Source organism: Rhinoderma darwinii, chromosome 3 (assembly GCF_050947455.1).
Source record: "Rhinoderma darwinii isolate aRhiDar2 chromosome 3, aRhiDar2.hap1, whole genome shotgun sequence".
Lineage (NCBI taxonomy): Eukaryota > Metazoa > Chordata > Amphibia > Anura > Rhinodermatidae > Rhinoderma > Rhinoderma darwinii.
This window is the reverse complement of record NC_134689.1, coordinates 9590503-9608822: the sequence shown is the minus strand read 5'-3', so window position 1 is coordinate 9608822 and position 18320 is coordinate 9590503.

Sequence of the window (18320 nt, the reverse complement as noted above, 5' to 3'; positions counted from 1 at the left end):
CAGCCAGTACAGTTACTGAAGTCAGAATAGTGAAGAAGTAACCAGTGTGGTAGTCCATTACACAGATATTCAGCTAATACCACAACAAAAAATTCCAATGCCATAACATAATGTAACCACCAAAATTGAATAAGTTGGTTTACAGTGTTGGTATAACAATAAACAGGAATATAACTACTATAATACTGCCCCCTATGTACAAGAATATAACTACTATAATACTGCCCTCTATGTACAAGAATATAACTACTATAATACTGCCCCTATATATACAAGAATATAACTACTATAATACTGCTCCTATATACACGAATATAACTACTATAATACTGCCCTCTATGTACAAGAATATAACTACTATAATACTGCTCCTATATACAAGAATATAACTACTATAATACTGCCCCCTATATACAAGAATATAACTACTATAATACTGCCTCTATATACAAGAATATAACTACTATAATACTGCTCCCTATATACAAGAATATAACTACTATAACACTGCTCCCTATATACAAGAATATAACTTCTATAATACTGCTCCTATATACAAGAATATAACTACTATAATACTGCCCCCTATATACAAGAATATAACTACTATAATACTGCTCCTATATACAAGAATATAACGACTATAATACTGCCCCTATATACAAGAATATAACTACTATAATACTGCTCCTATATACAAGAATATAACTACTATAATACTGCCCCCTATATACAAGAATATAACTACTATAATACTGCTCCTATATACAAGAATATAACTACTATAATACTGCCCCCTATATACAAGAATATAACTACTATAATACTGCCCATATATACAAGAATATAACTACTATAATACTGCCCCTATATACAAGAATATAACTACTATAATAGTGCCCCCTATATACAAGAATATAACTACTGTAATACTGCCCCTATATACAAGAATATAACTACTATAATACTGCCCCTATATACAAGAATATAACTACTATAATACTGCCCTCTATATACAAGAATATAACTACTATAATACTGCTCCTATATACAAGAATATAACTACTATAATACTGCCCCCTATATACAAGAATATAACTACTATAATACTGCCCTCTATGTACAAGAATATAACTACTATAATACTGCCTCCTATATACAAGAATATAACTACTATAATACTGCTCCTATATACAAGAATATAACTACTATAATACTGCCCCTATATACAAGAATATAACTACTATAATACTGCTCCTATATACAAGAATATAACTACTATAATACTGCCTCCTATATACAAGAATATAACTACTATAATATTGCTCCTATATACAAGAATATAACTACTATAATACTGCTCCTATATACAAGAATATAACTACTATAATACTGCCCCTATATACAAGAATATAACTAGAAGAATACTGCCCCCTATATACAAGAATATAACTACTATAATACTGCCTCCTATATACAAGAGTATAACTACTATAATACTGCTCCTATATACAAGACTATAACTACTATAATACTGCTCCTATATACTAGAATATAACTACTATAATACTGCCCCCTATATACAAGAATATAACTACTATAATATTGCCTCTATATACAAGAATATAACTACTATAATACTGCCCCTATATACAAGAATATAACTACTATAATACTGCCCCCTATATACAAGAATATAACTACTATAATACTGCCCCTATATACAAGAATATAACTACTATAATACTGCCCCTATATACAAGAATATAACTACTATAATACTGCCCCCTATATACAAGAATATAACTACTATAATACTGCCCCCTATATACAAGAATATAACTACTATAATACTGCCCCCTATATACAAGAATATAACTACTATAATACTGCCCCCTATATACAAGAATATAACTACTATAATACTGCCACTATATACAAGAATATAACTACTATAATACTGCCCCTATATACAAGAATATAACTACTATAATACTGCCCCCTATATACAAGAATATAACTACTATAATACTGCTCCTATATACAAGAATATAACTACTATAATACTGCCCCTATATACAAGAATATAACTACTATAATACTGCCCCCTATATACAAGAATATAACTACTATAATACTGCCCCTATATACAAGAATATAACTACTATAATACTGCCCCCTATATACAAGAATATAACTACTATAATACTGCCTCCTATATACAAGAATATAACTATTATAATACTGCTCCCTATATACAAGAATATAACTACTATAATACTGCCCCCTATATACAAGAATATAACTACTATAATACTGCCCCTATATACAAGATTATAACTACTATAATACTGCCCCTATATACAAGAATATAACTACTATAATACTGCCCCCTATATACAAGAATATAACTACTATAATACTGCTCCTATATACAAGAATATAACTACTACAATACTGCCTCTATATACAAGAATATAACTACTATAATACTGCCCCTATATACAAGAATATAACTACTATAATACTGCCCCCTATATACAAGAATATAACTACTATAATACTGCCCCCTATATACAAGAATATAACTCCTATAATACTGCCCCTATATACAAGACTATAACTACTATAATACTGCCCCCTATATACAAGAATATAACTACTATAATACTGCCTCTATATACAAGAATATAACTACTATAATACTGCCACTATATACAAGAATATAACTACTATAATACTGCTCCTATATACAAGAATATAACTACTATAATACTGCCCCCTATATACAAGAATATAACTACTATAATACTGCTCCTATATACAAGAATATAACTACTATAATACTGCCCCCTATATACAAGAATATAACTACTATAATACTGCCCCCTATATACAAGAATATAACTACTATAATACTGCCCCCTAGATACAAGAATATAACTACTATAATACTGCCCCCTATGTACAAGAATAGAGATGCTATAATACTGATATTGAGTTATAAAAGCAGCTGAGACACAGAGAGCCCCATCCCTAATATTGTAAATCGATCATACATGCCAAAGCCTGGTGAATCTGCGGAGCCGCCAGTTGTATTTTCATGAAGAGATGATCGCGCTGTGCATGCAGAATGAATATCTCGCTCGTACTGTGATGTAATGCCAGCTTCCCATAGCTTCATTGAACACTGTAATTCAGGGTCGGTGCAGAACAAAAGGAAAAGCAGAACGTCTCCATCTGCCATCTTAAGTAGGAGCACGCTGCTGAATCTTATCACACGCTGACACGCAGACGTTCGGTCAAGCGTTTTTGAAAACTCATTTCTATTGTAAACATCGCAGATATTATCCACTTTGTCATGTCAGGATTCATCCCATTTACTTTCCAACTCGTTCATTAAGATTGGAAGAAAATGCTACTCTACCAGTTCCGGGCACATAAATCACGGGTGAGTCTGTTGCATCATTTTACTGTTGATTGCACGCGGTGACCGCGCGCTCGCCGCCACGATGGTACAAAGTAAAACAATTCGATGGTTGATTTGCATTGCTGTCTTGCTTGCAGCTGTGATTAATACACTAGAAGATTGAAAAGAAGCGACATTTCCATTCTCGCATTGGCCGATTAGTCTCTGAATTTGCCTGTACAGAATAAGAGGTTCTGAGGGATCTCACAAGGACGTCACCCCACTAAAGACGAACTCACGACGCACTTGAATTATTATGAGGGACACTGTTTTCTCTATTAGTCTACACTGAGAATAGAGAGCCCTATAACCAAACCAAAATAGGCCCACCATGGGCGTAGCTTCCGGGTTAGCAATCATAGGAACTGCTTTGGGCCAAGATGGGCCCATCTCCAGTCATAGGTGATGTCCAGTTAGTGATTACTGTGGATAGTAGAAGGGGACACTGAAAAGGGGCAGCGGAAAATTGTGGTCATCAGGGTCAAGAGAAAATGATGTCTGTGGACATCAAAAAGTCCTGAACTACCTTGTTGTAGGTGGTCCTGATGGAGTAGGTCGCCATTCCAAGTTCTGGTATGAGGCCTCATGGTTCCTTTTTATGCCCCTGGGCTACCGCTCTTATGTTTACCCTTGATCAGCTGTCCTACGGGTCATTTCAAACTTCCCAGGCTCCCTGAAAACAGACATTAACCTCTTCCGTATCCAGGAGTCTAGACCGCAGGGGGTAGCAGGCATTTACCCCTCCACCTCACTAGACCAACAGGGAAGCAGGCCCCTACTACAAATCTCCAGGTGACTGGACCTAAACTCCTTAACTACCCTACACTACACTAGTGAACCAGACATTACTCCTTTAATACCCTAGACCACCTGGGATGTTGACCTTAACCCTTTTACTACCCCATACCACTAGAGACGTTGGTATCGCTGTGTGGCAATTTTATTTATGCACTTTATGTTGGTATATTGCTGGATTCTCACCATGTTTTGGAGATCTACATAAGAGAATTGGGAAACATTCCCTCACAGTTCTTAAACATGGTGTAAATCAGCCTTATTCAGTCCCTTATGGCGGTATTATTCAATTATTGGGTGGGGTATTATTCAGTCACTGTATGGCAGTACTTTATAAGCGTAACTTGAAGCTACTAGGCGCTAATGCAAAACTTGTCACAGCTCCCCAACCAACCATGTGCCATCTATAAAACTGGTGTCTGTGACAGTCATGCCTTTGAGCCACTCAGACACAGGGGCCCGGGTGCACTGCTACTTCTGTGCCCCATATAGCTTTGCTCCTGGGTGGAATTATTCAGTCATTGTATGGCGGTATTATTCAGTCACTGTATGATGATGTTATTCAGTCACTGTATGGTGGTGTTATCCAGTCACTATATGGCGGTTTTATTCAGTCACTGTATGGAGGTATTATTCAGTCATTGTATGGCAGTATTATTCAGTCATTGTATGGCAGTATTATTCAGTCATTGTATGGCAGTATTATTCAGTCACTGTATGGTGATATTATTCAGTCATTGTATGGCAGTATTGTTCAGTCACTGTATGGCGGTATTATTCAGTCACTGTATGGAGGTATTATTCAGTCATTGTATGGTGGTATTATTCAGTCACTGTATGGCGGTATTATTCAGTCACTATATGGCAGTATTATTCAGTCACTGTATGGCGGTATTATTCAGTCATTGTATGGCGGTATTATTCAGTCACTGTATGGAGGTATTATTCAGTCATTGTATGGCGGTATTATTCAGTCACTGTATGGAGGTATTATTCAGTCATTGTATGGCGGTATTATTCAGTCACTGTATGGAGGTATTATTCAGTCACTGTATGGAGGTATTATTCAGTCATTGTATGGCAGTATTATTCAGTCACTGTATGGAGGTATTATTCAGTCATTGTATGGTGGTATTATTCAGTCACTGTATGGCGGTATTATTCAGTCACTATATGGCAGTATTATTCAGTCACTGTATGGCGGTATTATTCAGTCATTGTATGGCGGTATTATTCAGTCACTGTATGGAGGTATTATTCAGTCATTGTATGGCGGTATTATTCAGTCACTGTATGGAGGTATTATTCAGTCACTGTATGGAGGTATTATTCAGTCATTGTATGGCAGTATTATTCAGTCACTGTATGGAGGTATTATTCAGTCATTGTATGGTGGTGTTATTCAGTCACTGTATGGCGGTATTATTCAGTCACTGTATGGCAGAATTATTCAGTCATTGTATGGCAGTATTATTCAGTCACTGTATGGCGGTATTATTCAGTCACTGTATGGCAGTATTATTCAGTCATTGTATGGAGGTATTATTCAGTCACTGTATGGCAGTATTATTCAGTCACTGTATGGAGGTATTATTCAGACACTGTATGGCAGTATTATTCAGTCACTGTATGGCAGTATTATTCAGTCATTGTATGGAGGTATTATTCAGTCATTGTATGGTGGTATTATTCAGTCACTGTATGGCGGTATTATTCAGTCACTATATGGCAGTATTATTCAGTCACTGTATGGCGGTATTATTCAGTCATTGTATGGCGGTATTATTCAGTCACTGTATGGAGGTATTATTCAGTCATTGTATGGCGGTATTATTCAGTCACTGTATGGAGGTATTATTCAGTCATTGTATGGCGGTATTATTCAGTCACTGTATGGAGGTATTATTCAGTCACTGTATGGAGGTATTATTCAGTCATTGTATGGCAGTATTATTCAGTCACTGTATGGAGGTATTATTCAGTCATTGTATGGTGGTATTATTCAGTCACTGTATGGCGGTATTATTCAGTCACTATATGGCAGTATTATTCAGTCACTGTATGGCGGTATTATTCAGTCATTGTATGGCGGTATTATTCAGTCACTGTATGGAGGTATTATTCAGTCATTGTATGGCGGTATTATTCAGTCACTGTATGGAGGTATTATTCAGTCACTGTATGGAGGTATTATTCAGTCATTGTATGGCAGTATTATTCAGTCACTGTATGGAGGTATTATTCAGTCATTGTATGGTGGTGTTATTCAGTCACTGTATGGCGGTATTATTCAGTCACTGTATGGAGGTATTATTCAGTCATTGTATGGCAGTATTATCCAGTCATTGTATGGCGGTATTATTCAGTCATTGTATGGCGGTATTATTCAGTCACTGCATGGCAGTATTATTCAGTCACTATATGGCAGTATTATTCAGTCACTGTATGGAGGTATTATTCAGTCATTGTATGGTGGTGTTATTCAGTCACTGTATGGCGGTATTATTCAGTCACTGTATGGAGGTATTATTCAGTCATTGTATGGCGGTATTATTCAGTCATTGTATGGCGGTATTATTCAGTCATTGTATGGCGGTATTATTCAGTCACTGTATGGCAGTATTATTCAGTCACTATATGGCAGTATTATTCAGTCACTGTATGGAGGTATTATTCAGTCATTGTATGGCGGTATTATTCAGTCACTGTATGGAGGTATTATTCAGTCATTGTATGGTGGTGTTATTCAGTCACTGTATGGCGGTATTATTCAGTCACTGTATGGAGGTATTATTCAGTCATTGTATGGTGGTATTATTCAGTCACTGTGTGGCGGCATTATTCAGTCACTGTATGGAGGTATTATTCAGTCACTGTATGGCAGTATTATTCAGTCATTGTATGGTGGTGTTATTCAGTCATTGTATGGCAGTATTATTCAGTCATTGTATGGCAGTTTCAGTCATTGTATGGCAGTTTCAGTCATTGTATGGCAGTATTATTCAGTCATTGTATGGCAGTATTATTCAGTCATTGTATGGCAGTATTATTCAGTCATTGTATGGCAGTATTATTCAGTCATTGTATGGCAGTATTATTCAGTCACTGTATGGCAGTATTATTCAGTCACTGTATGGCAGTATTATTCAGTCATTGTATGGCAGTATTATTCAGTCATTGTATGGCAGTTTCAGTCATTGTATGGCAGTATTATTCAGTCACTGTATGGCGGTATTATTCAGTCATTGTATGGTGGTGTTATTCAGTCATTGTATGGCAGTATTATTCAGTCATTGTATGGCAGTATTATTCAGTCATTGTATGGCAGTTTCAGTCATTGTATGGCAGTATTATTCAGTCATTGTATGGCAGTATTATTCAGTCATTGTATGGCAGTATTATTCAGTCATTGTATGGCAGTATTATTCAGTCATTTTATGGCAGTATTATTCAGTCACTGTATGGCAGTATTATTCAGTCATTGTATGGCAGTATTATTCAGTCATTGTATGGCAGTATTATTCAGTCATTGTATGGCAGTATTATTCAGTCATTGTATGGCAGCATTATTCAGTCACTGTATGGCAGTATTATTCAGTCACTGTATGGCAGTATTATTCAGTCATTGTATGGCAGTACTTTATAAGCGTAACTTGAAGCTACTAGGCGCTAATGCAAAACTTGTCACAGCTCCCCAACCAACCATGTGCCATCTATAAAACTGGTGTCTGTGACAGTCATGCCTTTGAGCCACTCAGACACAGGGGCCCGGGTGCACTGCTACTTCTGTGCCCCATATAGCTTTGCTCCTGGGTGGAATTATTCAGTCATTGTATGGCGGTATTATTCAGTCACTGTATGATGATGTTATTCAGTCACTGTATGGTGGTGTTATCCAGTCACTATATGGCGGTTTTATTCAGTCACTGTATGGAGGTATTATTCAGTCATTGTATGGCAGTATTATTCAGTCATTGTATGGCAGTATTATTCAGTCATTGTATGGCAGTATTATTCAGTCACTGTATGGTGATATTATTCAGTCATTGTATGGCAGTATTGTTCAGTCACTGTATGGCGGTATTATTCAGTCACTGTATGGAGGTATTATTCAGTCATTGTATGGTGGTATTATTCAGTCACTGTATGGCGGTATTATTCAGTCACTATATGGCAGTATTATTCAGTCACTGTATGGCGGTATTATTCAGTCATTGTATGGCGGTATTATTCAGTCACTGTATGGAGGTATTATTCAGTCATTGTATGGCGGTATTATTCAGTCACTGTAGGGTGGTATTATTCAGTCACTGTATGGAGGTATTATTCAGTCATTGTATGGCAGTATTATTCAGTCACTGTATGGAGGTATTATTCAGTCATTGTATGGTGGTATTATTCAGTCACTGTATGGCGGTATTATTCAGTCACTATATGGCAGTATTATTCAGTCACTGTATGGCGGTATTATTCAGTCATTGTATGGCGGTATTATTCAGTCACTGTATGGAGGTATTATTCAGTCATTGTATGGCGGTATTATTCAGTCACTGTATGGAGGTATTATTCAGTCACTGTATGGAGGTATTATTCAGTCATTGTATGGCAGTATTATTCAGTCACTGTATGGAGGTATTATTCAGTCATTGTATGGTGGTGTTATTCAGTCACTGTATGGCGGTATTATTCAGTCACTGTATGGAGGTATTATTCAGTCATTGTATGGCAGTATTATCCAGTCATTGTATGGCGGTATTATTCAGTCATTGTATGGCGGTATTATTCAGTCACTGCATGGCAGTATTATTCAGTCACTATATGGCAGTATTATTCAGTCACTGTATGGAGGTATTATTCAGTCATTGTATGGTGGTGTTATTCAGTCACTGTATGGCGGTATTATTCAGTCACTGTATGGAGGTATTATTCAGTCATTGTATGGCGGTATTATTCAGTCATTGTATGGCGGTATTATTCAGTCATTGTATGGCGGTATTATTCAGTCACTGTATGGCAGTATTATTCAGTCACTATATGGCAGTATTATTCAGTCACTGTATGGAGGTATTATTCAGTCATTGTATGGCTGTATTATTCAGTCACTGTATGGAGGTATTATTCAGTCATTGTATGGTGGTGTTATTCAGTCACTGTATGGCGGTATTATTCAGTCACTGTATGGAGGTATTATTCAGTCATTGTATGGTGGTATTATTCAGTCACTGTGTGGCGGCATTATTCAGTCACTGTATGGAGGTATTATTCAGTCACTGTATGGCAGTATTATTCAGTCATTGTATGGTGGTGTTATTCAGTCATTGTATGGCAGTATTATTCAGTCATTGTATGGCAGTTTCAGTCATTGTATGGCAGTTTCAGTCATTGTATGGCAGTATTATTCAGTCATTGTATGGCAGTATTATTCAGTCATTGTATGGCAGTATTATTCAGTCATTGTTTGGCAGTATTATTCAGTCATTGTATGGCAGTATTATTCAGTCACTGTATGGCAGTATTATTCAGTCATTGTATGGCAGTATTATTCAGTCATTGTATGGCAGTATTATTCAGTCATTGTATGGCAGTTTCAGTCATTGTATGGCAGTATTATTCAGTCACTGTATGGCGGTATTATTCAGTCATTGTATGGTGGTGTTATTCAGTCATTGTATGGCAGTATTATTCAGTCATTGTATGGCAGTATTATTCAGTCATTGTATGGCAGTTTCAGTCATTGTATGGCAGTATTATTCAGTCATTGTATGGCAGTATTATTCAGTCATTGTATGGCAGTATTATTCAGTCATTGTATGGCAGTATTATTCAGTCATTTTATGGCAGTATTATTCAGTCACTGTATGGCAGTATTATTCAGTCATTGTATGGCAGTATTATTCAGTCATTGTATGGCAGTATTATTCAGTCATTGTATGGCAGTATTATTCAGTCATTGTATGGCAGCATTATTCAGTCACTGTATGGCAGTATTATTCAGTCACTGTATGGCAGTATTATTCAGTCATTGTATGGCAGTATTGTTCAGTCACTGTATGGCAGTATTATTCAGTCACTGTATGGCAGTATTATTCAGTCACTGTATGGCAGTATTATTCAGTCACTGTATGGCAGTATTATTCAGTCACTGTATGGCAGTATTATTCAGTCATTGTATGGCAGTATTATTCAGTCACTGTATGGAGGTATTATTCAGTCACTGTATGGCAGAATTATTCAGTCATTGTATGGCAGTATTATTCAGTCACTGTATGGCGGTATTATTCAGTCACTGTATGGCAGTATTATTCAGTCATTGTATGGAGGTATTATTCAGTCACTGTATGGCAGTATTATTCAGTCACTGTATGGAGGTATTATTCAGACACTGTATGGCAGTATTATTCAGTCACTGTATGGCAGTATTATTCAGTCATTGTATGGCAGTATTGTTCAGTCACTGTATGGAGGTATTATTCAGTCATTGTATGGCAGTATTATTCAGTCATTGTATGGCAGTATTATTCAGTCACTGTATGGAGGTATTATTCAGTTATTGTATGGCAGTATTATTCAGTCATTGTATGGCAGCATTATTCAGTCACTGTATGGCAGTATTATTCAGTCATTGTATGGCGGTATTATTCAGTCATTGTATGGCAGTATTATTCAGTCACTGTATGGCAGTATTATTCAGTCATTGTATGGCAGTATTATTCAGTCATTGTATGGCAGTATTATTCAGTCATTGTATGGCAGCATTATTCAGTCACTGTATGGCAGTATTATTCAGTCACTGTATGGCAGTATTATTCAGTCATTGTATGGCAGCATTATTCAGTCACTGTATGGCAGTATTATTCAGTCATTGTATGGCAGCATTATTCAGTCACTGTATGGCAGTATTATTCAGTCATTGTATGGCGGTATTATTCAGTCATTGTATGGCAGTATTATTCAGTCACTGTATGGCAGTATTATTCAGTCACTGTATGGCAGTATTATTCAGTCACTGTATGGCAGTATTATTCAGTCACTGTATGGCAGTATTATTCAGTCATTGTATGGCAGCATTATTCAGTCACTGTATGGCAGTATTATTCAGTCACTGTATGGCAGTATTATTCAGTCATTGTATGGCAGTATTATTCAGTCATTGTATGGCAGTATTATTCAGTCATTGTATGGCAGCATTATTCAGTCACTGTATGGCAGTATTATTCAGTCATTGTATGGCAGTATTATTCAGTCATTGTATGGCAGTATTATTCACTCACTGTATGGCGGTATTATTCAGTCACTGTATGGCGGTATTATTCAGTCATTGTATGGCAGTATTATTCAGTCATTGTATGGCGGTATTATTCAGTCATTGTATGGCAGTATTATTCAGTCATTGTATGGCAGTATTATTCAGTCATTGTATGGCGGTATTATTCAGTCACTGTATGGCAGTATTATTCAGTCATTGTATGGCGGTATTATTCAGTCACTGTATGGCAGTATTATTCAGTCATTGTATGGCAGTATTATTCAGTCATTGTATGCAGGTATTGCTTGGTCAATGAAGTTAGAGATGCTCCCAAGCAAGCTAATTCAGGAGACACATTCTGAACCCCTCAGTCACCAGCCATATAACATCCATTCATTACATTTTTTTAATTCAGCTTCCTTCAAAAAAAATGTATCGCCTTTCCATCTACTGTTCTAAATTTTTAATGCTTCCAGTTGCAAAACTACAGTGTAAATTTGCCTGTATAACACGTTATTAAAGAATTATTAACTGCGGATTAAATATGAATGTCGGCTTTATTGCTTCCTGTTAAATATGTGTTATGTCAGACTCAGTTAAAATTACCGCGGGGAGTTGCAAAAACTTCAATGCTCTCACTAAAATACAGACGGAAAGAATTTGACAGGACTGAGCTCTTACTCCTGTTATAATTCACATATCGAAGTTTCATGAGTACAAACTGCACACAAAAACAATCCTAAAAGATAAAGTCTAAACAAAAAAAGTTATTTTACTATCTATGAATGCAGCTCAAACCTATCTATCTATCTATCTAATATCTATCTATCTATCTATCTATCTATTCCATATCTATCTATCTATCTATCTATCTAATATCTATCTATCTATCTATCTATCTATCTATCTATCTATCTATCTATCTATCTATCTATCTATCTCCTATCTATCTATCATCTATCTATCTATCTCATATCTATCTATCTATCTATCTATCTATCTAATATCTATCTATCTATCTATCTATCTCATATCTATCTATCTATCTCCTATCTATCTATCAATTCAATTCAATTCAATTCAATTCAAAGAAGCTTTATTGGCAGGACCAAATACATATTAGCATTGCCAAAGCAAGTAAGAAGTAAGGGAATGAGGGATAGGGACTGAGGGCTTGGGGATAGGGACACATCTAGGGTCGGGGTTATACAAGTCCATGGCATATCATGTCTCTCTCAGTTTATGGCATGCAGTGACATATTGTGCCGCTGTGCCCACTGTGGTTTCCTCTTCACCCAGCAGGATGTAGAGTTTCTCTTCCTCTTCCATGGAGCTGAAGTCCGGTAAGAGATCAGAGAGTCTCCTGAAGTGAGTGTCCCTCACTGCTGAGTATTTGGAGCAGTGTAGCAGGAAGTGGGCCTCATCCTCCACGGCCTCCTGGTCGCACTGTTGGCACAGTCGGCTCTCCCTGGGCTTGTAGTTCTGTCTGTGGCGCCCGGATTCGATGAGCAGGTTGTGGGCGCTCAGTCTGTAGCGGCTCAGGATCTGTCTGTCTCTCGGGTTTGGCAGTTTCTCCAGATATGGCGCCAGTTTATATTCCCGCTGTAGACTCCGGTATATTGTCAGTTTCTGGGATGTCTTTATGTCGTTTCTCCAGTCACTGATATATTCCTCTTGGCCTTTGTTTATTGTCTTCTTGATTTCGGCTTTTGTGAGGCCGCGCTGGGTGACATTTTCTTCAGGCCGGGTCAGGGTGAGATGTTCTGGGGGGCCTGGTTTACCTGGGACCCCTTGGTGTAACAGGGCTTTATGGTGATAGGAACTTTGCCTGCTGCTGTGTAGATGGGCCCAGAATGATAGCGCCCTCTTCTGGATTGTGAGGTGTAGTGGGAATCTGCCCAGTTCTGCCCGACAGGCACTATTTGAGGTGCTCCGATGGACTTGGAGAAGGTGTTTGCAGAATTCTAGGTGGAAGATTTCTGTTGGGCTGGAATCCCACCTGGAATCTCTCTATCTATCTATCTATCTATCCATCTAGTCCATATCTATCTATCTATCTATCTCATATCTATCTATCTATCTATCTATTCCATATCTATCTATCTATCCATCTATTCCATATCTATCTATCTATCTATCTATTCCATATCTATCTATCTATCTATCTATCTATCTTTTCCATATCTATCTATCTATCTATCTATCTATCTATCTATTCCATATCTATCTATCTATCTATCTATCTCATATCTATCTATCTATCTATCTATCTATCTATCTATCTCCTATCTATCTATCATCTATCTATCTATCTATCTATCTATCTCTCTCTCTATCTATCTATCTATCTATCCATCTAGTCCATATCTATCTATCTATCTATCTCATATCTATCTATCTATCTCATATCTATCTATCTATCTATTCCATATCTATCTATCTATCCATCTATTCCATATCTATCTATCTATCTATCCATCTATTCCATATCTATCTATCTATCCATCTATTCCATATCTATCTATCTATCTATTCCATATCTATCTATCTATCTATCTTTTCCATATCTATCTATCTATCTATTCCATATCTATCTATCTATCTATCTCATATCTATCTATTCCATATCTATCTATCTATCCATCTATTCCATATCTATCTATCTATCTATCCATCTATTCCATATCTATCTATCTATCTATCTATCTATCTATCCATCTATTCCATATCTATCTATCTATCCATCTATTCCATATCTATCTATCTATCTATCTCATATCGATCTCACATTTATCTATCTATCTCATATCTATCTCATATTTATCTATCTATCTCATATCTATCTATCTCATATCTATCTCATATCTATCTATCTATCTATCTATCTATCTATCTATCTATCTCATATCAATCTCATATTTATCTATCTATCTATCTATCTATCTATCTATCTCATATCTATCTATCTATCTCATATCTATCTCATATCTATCTATCTCATATCTATCTATCTATCTATCTATCTATCTCATATCTATCTCATATTTATCTATCTATCTCATATCTATCTATCTATCTATCTATCTCATATTTATCTATCTATCTATCTCATATCTATCTATCTCATATCTATCTATCTCATATCTATCTATCTATCTATGTACACAAAAAATGTCAACCGCACAGTCCAGGTCTCATAAAAATGAGGGTGCAAGCCCGCCAGGGATACGGCCATAGTTTCCCAAGGTATATATTTTTTTAAAAACAGGCAGCACTCAAAAAGTTGTAGCAAAATTAGAAAAGGTGCTTTATTCCATCAGTCCAATACAGCAACATGTCAGCTCTTCAATAGAGCCTTTTTCAAGTGCTGCCTGTTTTTTTGAAAAAAATATCTATCTATCTATCTCATATCTATCTATCTATCTATCTATGTATCTATCTATCTATCTATCTATCTATCTATCTATCTATCTATCTATCTATCTCATATCCATTTGATCTATCTATCTATCTATCTATCTATCTATCCCATATCTATCTATCTATCTATCTATCTATCCCATATCTATCTATCTATCTATCTATCTCATCTCTATCTATTTCATACTTATCTATCATTTCTATAAACTTTGTCCATTACTTTATTCTTCCTATCTTTGAAATCCACCATTTCTCATTTAGAGAAAAAAGTTTCTTAAACAGGTTTTCCAAGCTTGTGATCTGGGGCCGTATTTCAAAATAATAAAGATGCCGAAAATGTGATTTAGCATCAAATGATCTGCCACGTTGTGTGGCGTGCTCAGTTGGAGTGCCAGCCTTAACACACCAATGGTTGCACATATATATCATTACCTCAATTTGACAAGGTCACCGTGGAGTCAAACAAAATTCACCAGAGTTAACTCCATACATTCATGCATCAGTGATTTGTCTTTTTTTTCTTTCGAAGAATCTCATAAACCCACAGCGGTTGCCATCTTTGCGTGTTATTTCTGTGCAGTGATTGAAAACTTTATCGTACACCTTGTGGATTTTCTTCGCCTCAGGTGTACTATAGGGAACAGGCAATTATCTAGACTTTAAGATTCTTGCTATACAAACCAACAGGAACTTTGCGGCGCCAGCTGTGACCAATCTGCCAAAGAATGAAATGCCGAATGTGAAGCATCAATATTTAATTGTGCAAAGTTTTTGCTAAACTTTACAAGCATAGATTACTTTTGCCCGGTTAACTTAAAGGAAAATTCAACCGAGTATGTTGGCGGCTCTGACATGTGATAAAACTTTAGGGTTCTAATTACCGCTATCATTTTCTCCAGAACTAGTTGTAACAGAAGGTCTTTGTGGGCCATTAATATGCTACTTTTAACGAGACTTAGTATTAAAGGAATCCATGGATGGAAACGGATTAATATGTATCTCCCGGAACTTCTACACAGTGCTGTTATGGAATCACTGGTTGCGCAATTCCCAAAATGCTGCTGGAGACTGTCGGTTGTAAGCATGCAAATAAAACCGCAACCCTAAGTCAGTCACAACTCTGATCGACAGAATCTAAGGCTACTCTGAGGTACTCGCCAGAGCCGACCGCAAGGTGGGATGGTTTTTCCTGCACAGAACCCAGGTTGTTGGGTTCAGTGTTGGATAAGGGGTGCAATGCAGGCAATAACTTAACAGGTAACCAGACAGCCGGAGGGTAACAGAAAGTCCAAAACAGAGCGAGTGGAAATCCCGTACAGCAGGTCAGAGCCGGCCGGGAGCAGATAAACAAAATCGGTAAACAAGGGGTTAACGAGAGACAAGGCGAGGTTAGTTTTCAAAAAGTTCAGAAGTCTAGGGCACAGGGAAAGTGAGAGCTTGATCACAACACCTAAGAAAGGGGAAAAATTCACAAGCAAAGAAAGAAGGAGGAGGCCAGGTATAAATACCCCACCCTACACCTGACAGAAAGAAGACAGAGAAGGGGGATAGGCTCAGGAAGTAAACAGAACCACTCAGAAGCTAGATCAGTGGTCATGGCGATCTTAAAGACACAGACGCTTCCTAACAATTGCAAAGTGACAACACTGTTCACATGTAGTAAAACGTAGACTTTTTTTTGTATCCAGCTGGGAGGCAACTTGCTGCAACAAAGAACAATCAACAGTGCTATGTCTACAATGCAGACCAACTGTAGTAGATTCGGAGTCCAGTGGCTGAAATGATCAGACAGGAGGGTACAAACAGCAAGAGTAAACAAGTAACAGCCCAAGTTGAATACACAGAGAAACATCAATGGGTAGTTACGTGAGACAGAGATGTGGTCAGAAAACAGTCCAAGTTCGGTCCACAGATAAATGGAAATAGGTAGTTATGTGCGACAGAGATGTGGTCAGGAAACAGTCCAAGTTCGGTACACAGAAAAACAGCAATAGTTACATGAGGCAGAGATTGTCTCGCCTGTGGGCTATCTGGACCCACTCGGCCGCTCCGCGGTAGCAGAGTAGCAGCTGACCAACTACAGATAATAACAGCCTCTAGGCTAAAAGTACCTGGGAGGATGTTCAGGCAAATACTCGGAGTAGCAGACACGTGGCACAGGTGATACTTGGCATGGCAGATGATACCAGATGTGGCAGATGAGAACAGAGGTGGCAGATGAGACCAGAGGTGGCAGATGACACCAGACGTGGTGGATGACACGGAACGTGGCAGACGACAACACAACTCCCACACTATATGCAACTCAGGAATAAGCACAGTTACGGGATAAAGGTATTAGGATTCAGGAACACTGGGAGCAGGATAATACCTAAGGGACCATTTGCAAGACTAACATGGGAAAACAACAATGCTCAGGCAAGGAGTGGAAAGGTAGAGCCCTTTATATAGTCCAGGAAGTAAAGAGATTGGTTAGAGAACATTTTGGTTGGTGCACGCGCTGGCCCTTTAAGGCCAGGGACGAGCATGCACATTCACCCTAGAAGCAGGGGGTAGCAGCTGCATGAATCGGTGTCTCTTAGGGGGAGACGCCTGACCAGCTCCTAGTGTCCCGCGGTCGCGGCTGCTGGCAAGTACCACGCGCCGGCGTTCAGTGACCATAGACACAACAGAGATGCGGTCAGGAAACATTCCAAGTTTGGTACACAGATAAACATCAATGGGTAGTTACTGGAGGCAGAGATGTGGTCAGTTAACAGTCCAAGTTCGGTACACAGATAAACATCAATGGGTAGTTACTTGATGCAGAGAAGCGGTCAGGAAACAGTCCAAGTTCGGTACACAGGTAAAAATCAATGGGTAGTTACTGGAGGCAGAGATGTGGTCAGGAAACAGTCCAAGTTCAGTACACATATAAACAGCAATTGGTAGTAACGTGAGGCAGAGAAAAACTAGACCACAAGCAGGAAGTTCAATAGTCTGGCAAGGATGTGATGCAAGGTCCAGGCTTATATATGAGCCACAATGGTGAGACCAATCAAAGCAAGGAATCCAGAGAGCCAAGAATCAAGAGAAGCTAGACAATTATTTCAGCACTGGAGCTGCCAACAGCACCAGTGGCTCAACAAGAAGAGTTACTGCTTGGGACACAGTTGTCTCCGGGTAAATGTGTATTAGAAGTTTGCTTGGAAGATAACTGTAAAGGAGGATTGGCGTGTTGAATTTCAAAATGCCTGATTCTTTGTTCTTAAAAAAGATAAGCCACTACCAAAGGTGTCAGCAGCTTATTCTCCTCTCCTAATTAAGGTTATGTTCGCACTAAGTTTTTTGTTTCCTTCAGGAAATTGGAGGCAGATTTTGACCTGCCTGCACTTTCTTTGAGGCGTTTTT